Consider the following 16,177-nt stretch of genomic DNA (forward strand, 5'->3'; position numbering starts at 1 on the left):
ACAGAAATGGCTTCACCATTTTGACCACGATCTTTTTAAACATATTACCCCAGAAACTTGGCAAACTATTGGGAACCTCTCTTTGCGTAATAAAATTGCTCCTTCTTTAATTCAGTCTAAATTTGTCTCTCTCAATCTGTTGCATTGGACCCCGGTACGCCTGCACTCTCTCAATCTTAAGGATAATGATTTTTGTTGGAGTTGCAATTTAGCTGCTGGTACACATCAACACATGTTTGTGAATGTTCTTTACTTCAACCCTTTGGAAACAGGTTCATAAACATCTTGTTTTAATTTTTAACATCCAGTTTCAGCTTTCGTTACCCTTAATTTTGTTGGGTCCATGGGCAACATTATTGCCATTGCCGTTGGATTTCTTAGATATGCAGTTATTGGACTTGCTGCTGACAATTGCAGTGAAGATTATCCTTATGGAATGGAAATCTTTTGGATCCATATCATATCATACATGGTGGGCTTGGGTCTCTTTCCTCCGTGGGGCTCATACTTCAGTGGAGGAGAATCACATTTCCCCTTCTATTTCTAATGGGATATGGCGATCTTTGGATAGATATATGGACTTAGCTTTAAATGGTATGGTAGAGCAATATCCCTTTGTGCCGGCTCCTTAGTTTCATTTTCCCGTTTTTTTTTTCTTTTTGTAGCAGGAGACTCGTTCTCTTCTTTTCTCTTCCTCTCTCTTCTTTTGTCTTTTCCTCTCTTTCTCTTTTATCTCCTTCCTTGTCTTATCTCCAATGTTTGATCTTTATCAAGTGATGCACTTGACTCTTTAGTATGGTTTCATTTTGTTTTAATTTTATTTGCAACATACAAATCGCATTGTTTATAGGAGCTATATTTTGACCGTATTTTTAATGAATATGTATTGTTCTTTCGTACTTTTATTAAATCTTAACTATTTATAAGTCCTTTTTAAACTAATAAAGATATTAGAACTAAAAAAAAGATTGTACTGATAATTTCATGGAGAGATTTATCATTGAGTTGTGCCCTGAAGAAAGCTGTGGACCCATAAGGCTGTTCACTAGCTAAAACATGTTGGCATTTATCTATGGTCATAGGACCATTGTATCCTGGGAACACCCTACTCTTGTTATTTTAAAATCCACCATGTCTCCATATTGAAGGGATATCTGGAGTGTGTGGTGGATTTTTAATCTTTAACCCTCCTGGCCTTTTCTCATAAGTGCTCCCTAAAATACGGATGAGCCCTCCCTGGCCTTTAGTAGCCACGGTGAACCCGATAATTAGGCATGACAGTTCTGGAATTTTTGAGGGTTACTATACAAAGAGGTATTGCTCCCAATAGTGATAGAAGCACATTGTCAACCATCTGCTTGAGAACTTTTCCTACACTTAAATCTTAGTTCCATTTTTGGGGAGGATACTTATTGATTGTGGTCATCTGTATTGCGCGATTTGCACTCTGCTTTGCATAGAAGGAGTTTGGCTACTTTCAGGTCACCTGAAAACCATTTGGATGCCTTGTGGTGGCTAATCAGGGTTGTTCTACACAGAGGGGGATGGATGTCACTTGCTTCTGTGAGCCAGAGCATCATTGCCCGATTAAGCTCCTCAAGCCCCTTACTCTGGTTGGGAAGGGAATATGCTAGCAAATTACTAGAGACAGTGATATCTACTTTTTTCTAGTTCCTGGACAGTGTATTCGTGCCCAGGGAGGATTTTCTGAAGGAGGGAGCATCATTTTTAATGTAATCAAATAATGGTCTGACCAGAAACTGGGAATTTATTTTATTTTAAATATTTATATAGCACAACATATACCCGGAGGCGTCAAGGTGCTTGAGAAAACTACATCAGGTGAACGTTGACTGTGCATCAGCTGAGACCAACTCCAGGTTACAGGGTAAAGAGCCAAGTCTTTAGGCCTCTCCTAAAGAATAACAGAATGACTTGTACATTAGAGATATGAAGTTTCAATAACTAGGGGCCAGATGTAGGTAATGAAGATTTACCGATTCTAAAATATCGAATTTGACTGATTTGGTATTTTAAAATCTGTAAATGGGATGTAGGTATTTATTCGATAAGTATTACCGAATCGGTACGATTCGGTATTTACCGAAATAGTATTTACCGATTCGGTAATTCCCATTCATTCCTATGGGCCTGGAGGCCCATAGGAATGAATGTGAATTACCGAATCGGTAAATACCGATTCAATAAAATAGGGAAACATTCAAGGGTGGCAGGGTGTCACATTGACACCCTGTTGCCCCCCTGAATAGTGCTTGTGTGCACTTGTGGCACACATACATGCCCTAAGGGCATGTATGTCTGCCACATGGCACTGTTGAAAATGCACAGATTTGCATTCTCAAAGGTATTCGGTATTTACCACCAACTAATAATTGGAGATAAATACCGAATCCTTGGAGCACATAAGCACTCTTAAAAGTGCTTCCTACTTGCCATTTACCGATTCGGTAAATACCGAATCGGTAAATAATGATTCGGTAAATACCGAATCGGTAAATAATGATTCGGTAAATACCGATTCGGTATTTACTGAATCATCCCCTACATCTGAAATGTCTCAATACCGGTCAGTAAGCCTGAAATTTACCAAATTTTGGGTTTACCGACAGGTAATGGGCCACCTACATCGGGCCCCAGGTTTGGTCTAAAATATGGCCCTTGACATGGGTGGCAATGGACACCTGCTGAATAATGTTAAGGATAGACATGTGCTCAAACAAATTGGAAAACACCGGGCCCGCATTGGGGTCGTTTGACCATAGATCGAATTCCTAAATCAATAGTTTTTTTGCAAAGTCAATGGCCAAAGTGGATACTATATCACTCAGAGCAATTGGAATTGTGGGTGTGTACAGAGTGACATATGACAGAGGAGTTTGGTGAGTGTAATTTGATTACTATATTTTTTGCTAGGAAAATAGAGGAGTCAGTTTAGTACATTTATGTTGTTTATTTATAATTTCTGCAATCCCCCCTCGTTTTTTCCCTGAGATCTGTTCACATTCAGGATATAAAAGTTATCAGGAGTAGTTGCTACGTTGTTAGGCACAGAGTCCTTAGTGAACCAGGTTTCTGTTAAATATAGTATATCAGGAGATTTAGACTCAAGAAGGTCATAAATCTTGAGGTGCTGTCTGATCAAGGAGTGTGTATTCAAATACACAGTGTTTACATAATTTTTAGTGGGCTTAGGCACTAGGTGAGGGTCAGTTTCCTCCCTCATATTCTGGCTCACCGGTCTTCCTGGAAGTGGGAAAAGAGGCAGGTTTAATATGCTTAGACGATCAGATCTGTGCACCACAGAATCCTCCAGGTGGAGGTTTTCAGCAGCCAGTGCTCTCAGGGTATTGGGGGAGGAGGATAGTATTTGGGCATGGTAACTTGCCCCAGACTGCCGCATATGGGTGCATATGTGCTTACCTTTGGCGAGCCAGTGGCACGCCCGCTGCAAACCTGTGTTGCCTGCATCAAGCTAAAGACCCGGAGCTCTTACTGACTCCACCTGCACCATCCCTGATTGGCTCTACCCTTCCACCAATCAGAAGGCCCCTGAGTGTCTTAACAGCATGTGAAAAAAGCTTTTTGGAATCGCTCCCAAATGTAAAAATATTTAACATTTAACAGTGAAAATTGCTAGTAAATCTGTCCAGAGGTGATAAGTAATATCCTCATAGAAGGTATACCACAACCAATATAAGAGGAACTGGTCCCGACCGCTGCACTCTCCTCCTCCTCCTGTGTTGTGTACTAATTTTCTGGTCCCAGCTGCTGGTGAGTGAGTTTTGAGCTACACAGCGAAGAGCTCAACTGCTTCACGTGGATCCAGGGGCAGGCCGTGGCTCTGAGTGCAGGTGAAAAACCTTACTTGGCAGTACCTTGGGCCTGATATAATCCATCAGATCCTGAGCCCTCGTACACCTCCACGGTCTTTCCAATGGCTAATCTTTTCTCTGCTTCTCTATGTTTACTGTGTTTAACAGTCCAAAATGCTGCTTCTGCCTAAATCCTGATCCATTATAAAACAGTCTTCCAACAAGGGTACAGACAACTCAGTATCAAAGTCACTGGACACCATCATTGGAGTCTCAAGCTTCGTTGTTTTTTAACCACAAATCACTGTTTATAATTGTGTTGGTTAAACTGAGCTTGACCAACACTACAACCCTATGATGTAAGCAAACAGAAGCAGTGACTAGTCAGAGAAAGGAAGGGTATGTACCAAAGCTCCATTAAGTAGGCTTGAGAAGCATTCCCATGGGTCCCCACAACCTTGTCCCCCAGCCAATATCATACATTTCTTCCATGGAGCCCCTAAAAAAGGCAGTAATTGACCTAATTCTCTCCCAAATCCACATACTCAGAGAAGCACCATAGCGCCTAGGAACAAAACCCGATTGGAAGAATCGCCTTCCATCCCATTTAAGAGTCAAAGAAGCGAAGAGAATGAAGAGGGGCTAGAAGTCAGAGTGGAAGTACAACTGGTGATAGGATTGCCCCCCGCCTCTTGCCCATATGTGATCATCCTTGCTGTCTTTCCTGGCCTAAGGAAGGGTCAAAAGGAGTTGTATGAACAGTTATTCAACAAGATTGTAAACCGGTTGGGCCACTACAGAAGAGTTCCACCTAGATTGTCCAATAACATCTTGATGTTAAGGCAGGTGGGGTGGATTGGACCTAGGAGGGTAGATATACAAGTAGATTAGAATATTGTTAATTTTTATACTCATAATTTGGCTAAAAGATTCTTTCTATTGAATTTCAGTAGCCAGACAGAATTCATTGACATTGTTCTATTGCCTTTGGATTGTTTTAATGAACAAAATGATCAATCGAGTTTAGCACCTAATGTACCTTGGGGTAGCGCACAGGTAGCCTCAACAGTAAAATTTGAGGGGTCGGGTGAGCATGTCCAGCTTTTCTGCTATACCTACATATAACCGCTTTGATGCCTTTGCAGCTGTAGATTGACTTTCCAGAGAAGAGAATGGTCCCCCTCAGCATGATCCCAGAGAGGAGATGAATTTGTGTGTCAATGACATAACACGGAGGCCAACTGGGAAAGGAGTACTTTTGAACACTACGAAAAGTAATTTGTCCATACAGAGGGGGCAATTACAATGGTGAAACTCTTCCAACTGGATCGTTTGGAAGAGGTTTCTAATTGACTTGGGTTCTGCAAGTCCAACCGAACGATTACAATACTGTTCGGTCACACTTTAATTGACTTTAAAGGGAGCCTGTGTTCTGAAGAAGAACACATGCTACAATTGCAAAAAGGGGTGGTTTTGGAAATCCATGCGCCCTGTGATGTGCCCTTCATTTTGACTGCCACACTCAGCATGGTTGGGAAGAGGGGTCCATTGGGTCTCTCGTTGACAATGGCTTGCACCTTTTACCAAATTGGTTTCCTTGCTTCTAGTCAGGGAAAGGGGATTACACTCCTGGTTAACCCCTGCTCACCTCCTTGGTAGCTTGGCATGAGCCGACAGGCTTATCTCAGAGGCAGTGTGTAAAGCATTTGTTAACACATACTGTAATGGAGCAAAAACACTACAGATGGACTACACGCAGGTTTTATAAAAAGAAGTATTCTTTATTTAGACGCAACACAAGACCACAAATGACAAAGATCCATAAAACTTTAATCAAAAATAATGCTTCACGATGGTAGAGGTAGTTCAAAAATAGGCTATTCACTTAAAAGCAGTCTTTAGCAACAGATAACCCCAACTGGAGTTATCAAGATGTTAAGGTCAAAGAAATCCCAAAGTACGGTAAAGACCATGAGGTGCGCGGCATCAGGCCTGGAGTCAAAACAGACTCACACAAAACAGCACCTTCAAAAAGCAAAAACAAAGTCAGCTCATGGCGTCTGGAGATGTAGTGTCGTTGGCGCTCTGCGGCATAGGTTTCCTGCTTCGGAGAGGAGGTGACATCACAATGGCACCTGACCACGGTTCTGTACGATGTCACAATGTCGATGGATTCTTGACCACCCACGTCGAGGATCGACTCCTTGATGATGTCGGCTTTGGAGTCGGTGGCCGGTGTTGGGTCGACGTTGCAAGTCGGAGCAGCGCTCACGGCTTCGATGTAGAGTCCGGCGTCGGTGTTGCAATTTCCTTCTGTAGCAGCTAGACTAGCAAGTTCCAGATGCAGGCAAAAAGAAGGGGTGAAGTATTTTGTATCCCTGAAACTTCAGACTGGAGGCAAGCTCAAATTCAAGCCCTTGGAGAAACATTCTGCCAGATGATGAAAGTTCCTTAAAAAATCCTTCTCCTTTCCTTGGCAATAGAGAAACGACTGCAGGCCATCCCAGCAAACAGCACACTGGCAGGGGGGCAGTCCAAACTCCTGCAGCTTCCTTGGTTCTTCTCCTTGGCAAAGGTGTGTCTTGATTTCCCAGAAGTGATCTAATTCTTGTGGTCTGAGCACCCATATTTATACTACTATTCTCTTTGTTCTCTGAAGGCAGAAGGTCCTGTACCTAGTCCAAACCAGTTCTAGGGGCATTCTGCGGCTGCCAGTGTACACCTTCTTCCTGTGTCAGTGTGGGCCAGGACCATCAGACGCACCACATGAGGTGGAGCCAGCATTGTGGAAGGCAGGCACAGCCCTTTTCAGTCCCAGGTGCAGGCAAATAGAAGGGGTGAAGTCTTGTGTATCCCTGAGATTTTCAGACAGTAGGCAAGCTCAAATTCAAGCCCTTGGAGAAATTTTCTGCAAAGTGATGAAAGTTCCTTAATGGTTCCTTCTCCTTTCCAGGGCAATACAAAAACCACTGCAGGCCAACCCAGCAAAACAGCACACTGTCAGAGGGCCAGTCCAAACTCTTGCTGCTTCCTTGGTTATTCTCCTTGGCAAAGGATATCTTGCTTTCCCAGAGGTGATCTAAAGTCTTGGGGTCTGGCCCCCATATTTATACTACTATTCTCTTTGTTCTCTGAAGGCAGGCGGTCCGGTACCTAGTCCAAACCAGTTCTGGGTGCATTCTGCCAGTGCACACCTTCTTGCTGTGTCAGTGTGGGCCAGGGGCCATCAGAAGCACCACAAGAGATGGAGCCAGCATTGTGGAAGGCAGGCACAGCCCTATTCAGGACCAGGTGCTGCTCCTCCCATCACTCCCAATGCAGATAGGTCTATTCAGCCACGTGCTGACTCACCCTGTCTCCTGGAGCCCCCAGCACCAGCCCATGTCACTCACAAAACCAGACATACAAATACACAAGCTAGCAGAGGCAGGCTGGATGGTTAGGCAAGAAAATACCTACTTTCTAAAAGTGGTATTTTCAAACACAGGATGGTAAAACCAACTTGACTAAAAGATGTATTTTATCATCCTGAGTTCAGGCTTACTAAATGAAAAAGTCTACCATGTTCCCTGGGTCAGTTAGGATTATAAGATGTTATGATCAAACTACCCATTCTGGCCCATGAGGACAGGTAGTCTTGCAATAGTGAAAAACAAATAGGCTGTAATCACTATTGGGTCATGCCACACACATCAGGGCATGATCTGCCTTTTACATACAATGCACCCTGCCTTAGGGCTTACCTTAGGGGTGTCTGATATGTAGAAAAGGGAAGGTTTTGGCACTGGCAAAAGGGTGAATAATCCAAGTCGGTATGGCAGTCACAGACTGCACACAGGCGCTGCAGTGGCAGGCTTGAGACACACTTTACAAGCTGCTTTTGTGGGTGGCATGACCAGTGCTGAAAGCCCACCAGCAGCATTTGATTTACAGGCCCTGGGCACACATGGTGCACTGTACTAGGGTCTGAAAGGTAAATCAAATAAGCCAATCATGGAGTCAATAACCAACACATGGATTTACAATAGAGAACACTTGCACTGTGGCCCTGAATAGCAGTGACAGAGTGCCCAAAACATCTAAACCAGCAAAACATAGCAAAAACAGAGGAGGCAATCAGTGAAAAATGGAAGGGAGACTCACGCCAATGGTACCAGGTCTAACACCCCCAAAGTCAGATTCCCACAGTCGTTTTGTGTCGGGCAGACTGAATCAGGATGGCTATCCAAATCGGTCATCGTAACCGGTCATTCAGAAACCGTGTCCATAGAGATGTACGATTCAGCTACAAATGACTGGGGCTGTTTGAATTCTGATCTGAACCAATTTGGACAGCCTAAACAGTTTCCTTGCACTGTAATCGGTCATCCAAGAAGATGTCCGATTCGGTCCGAAACACAGCTTCTGATTCCAATGAATCTGAATCCTGTTCGGAGCCTTTCCGAACGGCATCGTAATCGACCCCTTAGTTGGAACATAGCAGGGTTAATCTCACTATCAGCAGATAAATAGGGTTGGACCTATGCAAAACATATGGGATTATGTGTTTACAAGAAACTTGGGACATAGAAGGGATTTTCTTTTTGGATTGGTTTATTGCCTTTCAGGCTAAAGCCAACGCCTTCCTGTCTGGTAGAGCAAAAGGGGGCCTGGCAACATTCATACGTTTAAGATTATGTTGCACTACAGAACTAATAACATTTGATTCTGGAATTATCTTGGGAGTGCTACTATCTTTTCCCCCAACATTAGGGTGCTGATAATCAATATGTATAAATAAGAATCTACAGAGCTAGCACTCAACGTAGAACGTAGAACTTAGAAGATTCTGCAAAAAAGCATTGTTAGAGTGGTCCTTCTCACAAATAGTCCTGCTGGTTAGGGATTTTAACGTACATCCTTTCAAGACATGTCAGGTCAGGGTGATACCTTATGGTCTCAGAGTTAAACCTTATTTATCTTTTATCGAAAGAAGAGTATGACTCCCCCACTGCTGTCCCAACTTTCGAGGGTAGAAGTAACACTACAACTATTGAATATTTTTTTGTATCTGCACGCCTGATTCAGCTGCTTGTGAAATTTAAAATAGTATGGAGTGCATGTAGTGACCACAATCCCATTACTGCAGAATTTGACTGGTGTGACTTTGCTGCCAAGATTTCCATCGTCTACAAATATCTGCTTACACTTAAAACTCAAGGGAGGAGTATTTTTTAGGCAAAGGTATGTTTGAATATTGACACACATAATTGCGCCATTGTAGACTCATTCTCTACTATTTGTTCTGAGGTCTGGCGAGCCCTGACTAGACATAACCCCAAGATAATTAGCCCAGGTCCTAAATGGTTCAATAAGAATCATACAAGAGCCTATAAAGATTGCTCTAAAATCAAAACCAGGGCAGACATGCGCTGTTAAAGTGGCTAGGAGTGCATATGCGTTAGTTTGCAAGAGCATATTAAGTGTCCTGCTGAGAGAAGCTTGAGATAAGCTTAAGGAGGCTTGTAATACAATAAATAGTGCAGCCTTCTGAAAAGTATTTAACCAGCTAATATTTAATGAGGAAAGCGCACCGGATCTGAGTGTATAGATCATTTTGGCTGTATATATGTGGGTGACAGTGATTCTAATCAGATTGCATGTCCGGCCAAAGGAACCAGTGTCTATTTTGAATAGGGTGAGAGTAAGCATAGTGGAATTGTCACCCGGGAAGGTTCCGGGTCCAGATGGGGTTCCACGTGACCATTCTAAATCATGTAGAGATCTGTGGACGCCATTAATTACTGGACATCTGAATGTGGCAGCACAAGGCTACATTCCCTCTTCATGGAAGCAATCAGTTATATAGTACCCATTTTCAAAAAAGATAATTGAGCAGATCCAAACTGCTACTGTCCAATCTCATCTGATAGATGCAGAAGCAAAAATGTTTTGGGTAGGGTCTTCGTGAAAGTGATTAACAGGATTGGCTAATAATAAGCACATCTCATCAGAAATTCAATACAGGTTTAGGCCAGGGCAAGGCACTATAGAACATAATTCGAATTCATACCTTTTAGTCAGAAAATACACTCTGGTTAAAAAGTAAAGTATACATTTAGCCTTCATAGACTTCAGCCAAGTTTTTGACACAGTGATGAGATCTAATTTGTGGTCTGTCCTGAGGGACATAGGGGTGGTTGACACCTTAGTGGTGATTTTGCATGACTTGCACACGGGGCTCGAAGTCTTGGGAAAATACGGCCCATCAGGGGAATGAATTGTGCACTTTCAGTTAGGGAAGGGGGTATGGCAGGGTTGTATTTTAGGTCATATGCTTGTTATCTTATATATCAATTTGATCTGTTTTTAAGGGAACATTGTAAAGATGTCCCTGCAGAAATAGTGAACAACAAGATAGGTGCTGTATTTATTGCTGACTATATACTTTTGCGCCCTACACTTTTGTGGTGTTCGATATGGCAAAAAATGAGTTATAATTCAACAGATTGATATTGAGATTGTCTGAATATGGACGATAGCCTGCACATTGGTTGAATTATATAAAAACGATCCTGACAAATGTAGGTAAATCACAACTTTTTAATTCACCAGTGCTAATTTCTAAATCAGATATTGTATGGGTTAAGTGAGCATTTAAGGTGTATACCCATGAAACTAGAAACTTATGGGTCGATTAGGATGGCAGTTGGATAACCATTCGGAACTCCGTGGACGCAGAAATGAACCGTCTGCATGTGGCGAAGCAAAGCCGGCGGTCTGATTAGGATCAACCGCATAAAAATCCGACTGCGTTTGAACATTGCCATGAAAGACTGCCGGTAGCATGCGGAGCATGTGAAAATCTGTCAGCGAAGTCGTATTCACAGCGGAAAAACCCCAAACCACTACATGGCCAGCGGATTGACCGCACATGACATTTGGATACCATAGATGTGACAGCGGAATGATCTTCTGTTTCTGACTGCCATATTTGCAACCAGTGATGAATGGGAGAGCTGGTGGAAGGGTGTTTGTATACCCACCGCTGCGGCCACTCCGGAACAATTATGGCGGCCGACACAAAAAAAACACAACATGCCCACCAAGTGTACCCATCTAACTGGCTCAGCCTCAAAAAACACCTAACACACCCCAATGACACATCCCCATAGCAAAAAAAAAAATCCCAGGTCAACTCATACAACACACCTGACAGGAACACTCCATTTAACCACATCGCTGCTACGGGAATTTTCCTGCTGTGCTGCTTTTTTATGAACAGGGTGTGGTCGTGACGGAACCATTCCGTCATCAGCACAGCTCAACCGTGACTGATGACGGAATGGTTCCGTCACCAGCATCGAAGGGGTTAAACACACCCACATAGCTCAGTATAAATCCAGCCCCATTCCTGACCAGAATTCTTTGCAATACTCCACCACTGAAGTAAGCAACCCGATAGCACAAAGGAGAGGCAAACCACCACACATCTCACCGGCAACACAACACACTCACACACCACTTACATCACCACCACCACTCTCCCACCTGCACCTTTAACCCATTTGCACATCACACACCAAGGCACAGGAGAAAATGCCCAAATTCACTGACAATGAGTTGTCGGTCATGGTAGATGAGGTAATCAGAGTAGAACCACAATTGTTTGTAAACCTGGTCCAACAGACACCATTAGCCATCAGAACACAAATGTGATGAAGGACAGTCAGCAAGGACAATGCAGTAGGGACTGCCTCACACACCAAGAAGGAGATCATGTAGCAGTGGCATGACCTCAAGAGCAAGGTTTAAGAGACAAACAACAAGAACCTCAAGCTGGTTTGGATGATGGTGGTGCCCCCCCCCCTTCCACTAAGAACATTCATCAAAAGGGAGGAGATGGTGCTTGCCATATTGCATCTTGAATCAGGAATAGCTGGGGGAGTGGAGGTTAGTAAGTATCAATACATGTCTACAATCACACTGCTATGTACTGTCCTGCGTTCATGTGCACCACACACTCCCAACACATGTCTCACAGATGTAACATTCACTCCCTCTGAATTACCCCAAAGGTAGCTAGCAACATTCCCTTCGTTGCAGGTGTACAGGCAGCCAGCACTACAACTCCCACTAGGCCCCCTGTCCCACAGCTGAGCAGGATGGAACACTCCCTCCACCCAAGAGTCATGTGTAACAATTCCCTTCCTCTGCTTCACACGGAGCCTGCCACCTTAACAGGGAGGGGTGTATGTGGATAGGCAGCTAGCACTACAACTCCCACCAGGCACCCTTGTCCCACAGCTGAGCAGGATGGAGCAAACCCACCACCCAGAACCATTTGTCATTTATTCTATTAATCACATCCAACTTACAGGTAGGTAGCCATCTTAACATGGAGGGGTGTTTGCTCACATCAAACTTAAGGTAGATAGCCATCTTAATAGGTAGTGGTGTTTTTGTGTGGGAAGTCTGCACAACAACTCCCACCAGGCCCCCTTGTCCCATAGCTAAGCAAGATAGAGCACTCCCCCACCCAGAAGCATGTGGCAGCCATTTGTATCTCACCAACCAAACTTACAGGTAGGTAGCCATCTGAACAGGGAGAGGTGTTTGCTCACATCAAACTTAAGGTAGGTAGCCATCTTAACAGGTAGTGTTGTTTGTGTGTGGGATGCCAGCACCACGACTCCCACCAGGTCCCTTGTCCCACAGCTGAGTAAGATGAAGCACTCCCCCCACACCCACAACCATGTTTCAGCCATTGCACTGTTCACCTCCACCTAACAGGTAGGTAGCCATCTTAACAGGGAGGGGTGTTTGGGGGTGGCAAGTCAGCACTACAACTCCCTCCAGGCCCCCTTGTCCCACAGCTCAGCAGGAAGGAGCATTCTTCCTTACCTAGAAGCATGTGACAGACATTGCATTGTTCACCTTCAACTAACAGGTAGGTAGCCATTTCCACCGAGAGGGGGTGTTTGTGGGTGGAAGGCCCGCATCACAACTCCCACCAGGCCCCCTTGTCCCACAGCTGAGCAATATGGAACACTCCCCCGATACCCGCAACAATGTTTCAGCCATTGCATTGTTCACCTTCACTTAAGAGGTAGGTAGCCATCTTAACAGAGAGGGGTGTTTAGGGGTGGGAAGCCAGCACTACAACTCCCACATGGCCCCCTTGTCCCAGAGCTGAGCAAGATGGAGCACTTCTCCCCCGAAGCATGTGGCAGCCATTGAATCTCACCAACCATGAAGGTAGCCATTTCCACAGGGAGGGCTGGTTGTGGCTGGGAAGCCTGCACTGCAACTCCCACCAGGGCCCCTTGTCCCATAGTTGAGCAGGAAGGAGCACTCCCCCCACACCCACAACCATGTTTCAGTCATTGCGTTGTTCACCTTCACCTAACAGGTATGTAGCCATCTTAACAGGGAGTGGTGTTTGGGGGTGGCAAGCCATCACAACAACTCCCACCAGGCCCCCTTGCTTCACAGTTCAGCATGAAGGAGCACTCCCCCACACCCAGAAACATGTGACAGACATTGCATTGTTCACCTTCACCTAACACCCGTTTCCACAGGGAGGGGTGTTTGTGGGTGGAAGCCAGCAGCACAACTTCCCCCAGGCCCCCTTGTCCCACAGCTCAGCAGGAAGGAGCACCCCCCCACACCCAGAAGCATATGACAGCCATTCCATTAATCACATGAAACTTACAGGTAGGTAGCCCTCTTAACAGGGAGGGGTGTTTGCTCACATCAAACTTACAGGGAGGTAGCCATCTTAACAGGGACGGGTGATTGCTCACATCAAACTTACAGGTAGGTAGCCATCTTAACAGGGAAGGGTGCTTGCTCAAACTTACAAGTAGGTAGCCATCTTAACAGGGAGGGGTGTTTGTAGGTGGGGAGCCTGCACTACATCTCCCACCATGCCCCCTTGTCCCACAGCTGAGCAAGTTGAAGCAAACACCCATACCCACAAGCATGTGTCAGCAATGCCCCCCAACTGAACAGGTAGGTAGACAGTGCTTGCACCCTGCCATGTCTTTCAAAAACGATGGAGTCATATGACCACACCTGCCCTCACATCCCACCCAACTTGGCATAAGTCGAATAGCCACTTCCAGTGTGCAAACCGCTAAGCGTATGTAACTGTCACAGAAATTAAGTTTGATTTTCAGGGCACAATCATGAACAGCACTGAATGTAAGTGCCAAGGGGGCAGAGCATCAAGGCCCATATGAAAATAAAACAATCATGATCAGTTAGTAAAATAAAGCAAAGAACATGATATGAGGGATGTATGAGATAACAAGGGCTAGTACATGCTTAGAATGAATGTCGTCCATGCCGAGTAAACAACAAAGACAATTCACACAAAGTTGTTGTTCTGCAAGTCGTTAGATGACCATATGTCCTCATAATCATACAATCGTACGTGGAACATGGTAGCTATTGACATGTCACTCCATGGACAAGTAATGTATGCACCTCCACATCATGTCATGATGCTCAGTACCGTGCAGCCATACAAAGTGATCTCAATGTAAACTGTGTGGTGTGTGACATGTAACATACAAACATCTAACACCAAGCTTGTGGGTGCACTTCAATGACCATTTCTACTGTGTTCTAAAGGTGACCAAGAACTGCCTACTGTAGATGACAACTCCAGCTTGCAGAGCCTGTCTCCTTCCGGAAAGTGGACTCCCAGATGCAGACTCCCTAAATTCCTTGGATGCAGAGCCAGAACCCAGCCCATTAGGCCTGCCAGGGCTCATCAGGTCCCAGGCCCCCAATGTCCCAACCGCCACCACCTTAGCAACAACAACTGCTCTGACCCCTGGTATAACGACCTATGCTGCCTCCACAACTACCACCAGTGCTGACTGCGGCACTGTCCCTGCCTCAGAGGATGCCAACACCACCCCACAATCTGAGGAGGGCATGGAGAGTATGCAGGTGGGTCGAGTGGTGACGCCACAGGTCCAGGACAGCAGGGCAGGTGGGAGGGAAACTGGGCGGCAGAATGAAGAGGGCACTGGGACCAAAGCCCTGCCCAACATCTCCAGTATCCTTGGGGCATATGAACAAGCCCAGGGACAAACGGGAAAGGCTCTGGAATAATCACGTGCACTCTGCCTGCTCCTGGGGTCCATAGATAACATTTATGTGCCAAATCTTGGACCAGCTTGTGGGTATTCTGAGGGACAGGCCTGTGGCCCAATAGACAGCTTGACCTCCCCCCAGTAGCCCACAGGATGACAGTCCCAACAACTTACACATCTCCACAGACACTTCTGAGCCCAAAGAAGAGCCCCCCCCCCCCTGCCAAACGCTCAAGGGGCCATCCAAGTAAAAACCAGGGAGGATCACATGGCAAAGCACCAGCCAAATACCAGTCAAAGAGCCAGCCATGATGGCACCTCTCGCACCTTGCCGCTGACTTTGTTGACTATCCTTACCCACACTGCCATGTTGATGGCAGCCTTCTGTTGGACTGTGTCACCACATCAATGTGGTAACTACTCTATTGTCTCGTCTACCATCACTGACAACTCATTGATTCACTGTTCACCTTTTTGTAGATAATCACCTTCCTATCATATATACTTATTGTAAATAAATGCCCTTACAGCAAATGGGATCCGCTAATCGCCGTAGTGATATACACATTGGACATGGTGGTTGGCATGCTCCGCCATCACAATCACGAGCATAGGCACCAATTTCAAGCGGCCAAATCACGGTAGCAACTGCCTGGCCCCTGCGGTGTGTCACCGCCAATGCCCATGCCCTTTCAGCCAATGGGAACCACAATCTCGGTAGACACATGCCCTTTTGAAATTCGCAGTAGGCATGCTCTTCTACCCCGGGGCCGGTCATTGGATGAAATTGAAGGATACACAATCGTGATAGGGACCGCCTGGCCCCGCGGTGTGTCACTGCATATGCCCATGCCCTTACAGCTAATGGGAACCGCAATTGCGGTAGACAAATGCACTTTTGAAAATCGCAGTAGGCGTGCTCCGCTACCGCTGGCCGGTCATTGGATGCATTTAAAAAAAGCTGACTTGGAACACCAATTGAAGCAGCTGAGTACCACTGAAAAAAACCAAGGGGGCTAAATATGTGTGAGAGAGAGCAACACATTTCCACTGCATCCAGACACTGCTGACTGACACTCTTCACTACCAACTGCTGCTGTTCCTGTCTCCCGGAGCCAGTTATGGTGAGAACTGAGAACTTCAGGGCCCGTCCCTTCACCACAGAGGAGCTGGAGATCCTGGTGGATGAGGTGCTCTCACAGTAGGAGGGTGTATGGTGCTCCAGATATCATGGTAAGTGTTTCAGAGTGGAAGTGA

This window comes from Lissotriton vulgaris, chromosome 4_1 (genome assembly GCF_964263255.1).
Source record: "Lissotriton vulgaris chromosome 4_1, aLisVul1.2, whole genome shotgun sequence".
NCBI lineage: Eukaryota > Metazoa > Chordata > Amphibia > Caudata > Salamandridae > Lissotriton > Lissotriton vulgaris.